This window comes from Salvelinus fontinalis, chromosome 21, assembly GCF_029448725.1.
Source record: "Salvelinus fontinalis isolate EN_2023a chromosome 21, ASM2944872v1, whole genome shotgun sequence".
In the NCBI taxonomy this organism is placed as follows: domain Eukaryota; kingdom Metazoa; phylum Chordata; class Actinopteri; order Salmoniformes; family Salmonidae; genus Salvelinus; species Salvelinus fontinalis.
Window position 1 is genome coordinate 42,039,949 of NC_074685.1, and position 3,640 is coordinate 42,043,588.

Here is a 3,640-nt window from a genome sequence, read left to right on the forward strand (position 1 = left end):
ACCATGACACATCAGACAAACAGCTGCCTGTCAAAGCCAACCGGTTATTGCTGCAGATGTTCTTATCATTGGGGTGAAGCTTTATGGTTCGCAATTGAACTGATGAAGCCTTGCATGTTTCATGGCAGGAACACAGTCCTCACCACGTGACATGACGAGAGGGACAGTCCATCTTTGCCATTGAACCACTTGCCTGTGGAGAAGCCTCAAATCTACTAATTACCCTCTCCAAGGGATCTGGCTTGCATGTGTTATACGCGGAATATGGACCCGGGTCTCCCACAGGAGCAACCAATGTCTTAGACCAGCGTTTCCCAAACTCGGTCCTCGGGATCGCAAGGAGTGCACGATTTGGTTTTTGCCCTAACACTACAAACATAGTTATGTTTATTTTTACATATTTATTAACTTATTTCCCGGATATCTTCCGAACTACCCACAATGCAGTATTTCTCAACGTCATATGGAGGATCTACTCTGTGCTATTGAGTTTGTATGCTAGCTCTGTAGCTAGCTCATGCAGGCTAACATTAGCCACACCTCATGCTCTTCACAGACTTTGTGGCTGTATTATCTAGTGGGAACCCTTTGGTACATTCTTGCCATGGGCTCAAAACAAATAAAATAAAATTCATACCTGCTTGCTCTAATTGTGTAACGTCTCGTAGGTTCTCCTTTTTGATTTGTCAACTTTTCGGCATGTTCTCTGTGAAGTAGGCTACGGGGCTTTTGTAACTTTTTCCATCTTGGCTAAGTGCTAGAGCGCTAGTTGACTGACATCTGAAATCTATCTATTTTGTATATAATTTGCTATAGCTATTGGATTTTCCCTGAGTTGGGTTGTGCTGTGTTAGTTGTGTTCTAACTGGTCTCCAGTAGTTGGGCTCTAGCATGTCGACCGTAGCCGTGCTGACTGGCTAACTCATTATAGGGAATAGGCTGGCTTGCCGGGTCCTCCCTATTACATCACACATTCTTCGGAATTATGATCGGTTTTAAGTAACTCCAAAAATAGAAATGTGAGGTGTAACATTGTATTGGGACTTTTGATGTGTATACTAATGCAAATCCATATGTTACATGTAGTTATGTTTATGCTACTTACCCTTTAGTCCAGCCTGGCCAGGAAAGAGGCACAGCTGACAACTGACACTACTTTGCTGTGGTCTGAGCTGGTTAAGCAGCCTACCACACAATGAGTGTGCCTTAAGAAGATGAGTACACACACTTTGAACAGAAAGAGAGATGAGCAAAGTAGGGTAATCCGAGAATAGACATGCTCATCTTGAAATAGAGTTTGTGGGGGGTGGGGGAGGGGGGGCATTAAATGTTGGGTTGAAGTAAAAACAAAATGCATATTATATGATGGCATATTTTTGCCTGTTTAATGGGTAAATAGCCTAATACAAGAGGCAAGTCTTGAATATGTTTGGGAATGCATTTTAATTCAGTTATTTCAAGAGATTAAATGAAAATCATGAGATGTCTATCAGAGGGCTCCTTAAGGGCCCTGTACTAAATATGAATGCAATTCTGGAATAAAAATGTAATTGAACCAAAATAGACCTACAAGAGAATGTAGGCTGCATGCTGGTCAAGGTGATCAAAACTAGTACATTTGACTGCATAGCATAGCAAGCTTGGAGCAATATTGAAGTTCCAATCCATTCATTATGGACCTAATATAAGAAAGAAGTGTAAACATTATTATTTAAAAATTATCTTCGTGATAGACTGCGCTCTATTCTGTAGGCCTAGCCTATGGACCCCGGCAAAAAGTGTCATTTCAAAAACATGTTTTTGTTGTCAGATGTTTACCTCACTTGCTGTTCACCTCATCAGGCTCATGTGTTTCATGTCAGACTAGATGAGCCGGAGAGCAGTTCAGCCAGTTGGCGACTTGGCAGAAGTGGACAGAGAGGGACAAGAGTCAGCACCGACAGGACAGGTGGCACTGACTTCGTGCAGAAAGGATGAATGAATAGGCCTACCCACATTATCTGCTTCAAAGGCGAAGACTGTCCAAAGCCTAAAACGTTCCTCTTTTTTTAAATTCACGAAGAGGTGAGCCTGATGAGGTGAACAGCAAGTGAGGTAAACATCTGACAATGGACCCCGGCAAAAAGTGTCATTTTCAAAAACATGTTTACCTCACTTACCTCAAAGTCTTCGCCTTTGAAGCAGATCATGTGGGTAGGCCTATTCATTCATCCTTTCTGCACGAAGTCAGTACCACCTGTCCTGTCGGTGCTGACTCTTGTCCCTCTCTGTCCACTTCTGCCAAGTCGCCAACTGGCTGAACTGCTCTCCGGCTCATCTAGTCTGACATGAAACACCGATACCGAAGTTACTTTTTCGTATCAGGTTAGGAGAAATTTACACAGCAGGCTAAGATAATTAACATAGCAGGTTAGGAGACTAAAATTAAGTTTAGGAAAATGCTCTCATAACCTGCTATGAAAATCCCTTTATATCAAAGTGGCTTGAAGTGAGTATGTCCCCTAGTCTGACATCACATGATCCTTCAACCCTTCAATGGGACTCCCTAAAAGCATGCAACATGGCTCTTCTATGGAAAAGGCTATAAGGACACGTTTGATGGCCAACGTAATCTGTGTCCTTATAGTCTCCCCTCACTTCTATACAGCTACGACCGGAAGTGACCTTTCGTAGCAGGTTAGGAGAACATTTTTCGCAAACCCTAACTATTTTCTTAACCTTAAACTAATTCTCCTAACCTGCTACAAAAAAATGACTTTCAGTCCTAGCTGTATCGAAGTGGCGTGTTTTCATGGAATCTCCCCTTTCAATGCCATGCAAGGATCGCATGACCCATTCTCTCATTTCTCGTCTCATTCGAAAAGCAATACCAAAATACAGGCATTTTAATAAATTCAAACATAAGGGACGCCTATATTTTTCTTGATATCAGGCTACTACAGTATCCACAATGTGTAGGGCTCATGTTAAACAAAGATGCTTTATTCAAAGCAAACTGAGAAAAAAAAGCCTATTCGTAATTAAATAATTTTGGCAGATGTTTACAAGACTAGACGACTAGCAATATCCACTAGACTTTTCTATTGTTATCTACTTTGCAAATAAAGTGTTTTTGGTAGGTATATAGGTCCGTCATCTGTCATTTTATCGATGTATAAATACATTGTGTATTTATGTTTTTACGGTTCTAACAAATCTGAAAACTGCTTTCAGTGGCACACAACACAGGAGGTTGGTGGAACCTTGAGATAACGGGCTCGTGGTAATGGCTGGAGCGGAGTTTGTTGAATTTTTGCGCCGTTCTGGACATTAGTATGAGCCGTTCTCCCCTCAGCAGCCTCCTGTACATGGCGAGAGAGCAGTCCCTCCGAATTGTGGTGCCAGACTAACCAACCTCCCACACATCTCAAGCCTGTCAATGTATTATTGAAGACATCCATCTGTCTCCCTCAAACGCCACAGGAAAAAAAAACAGTTCCAGAACAAACAAGAAAGGGTGGGCGAGGGCTTTTGTTACATGCCTCTCTTCCAGACCCCCTTTTAAACATGTCCCCATCAAAATTCTAATTAAGCTCTGAAAATGTGATGCATAGCATTTAGGAACAATTAATAAGACAGCTTTAAAAACAAAAGACGTCAA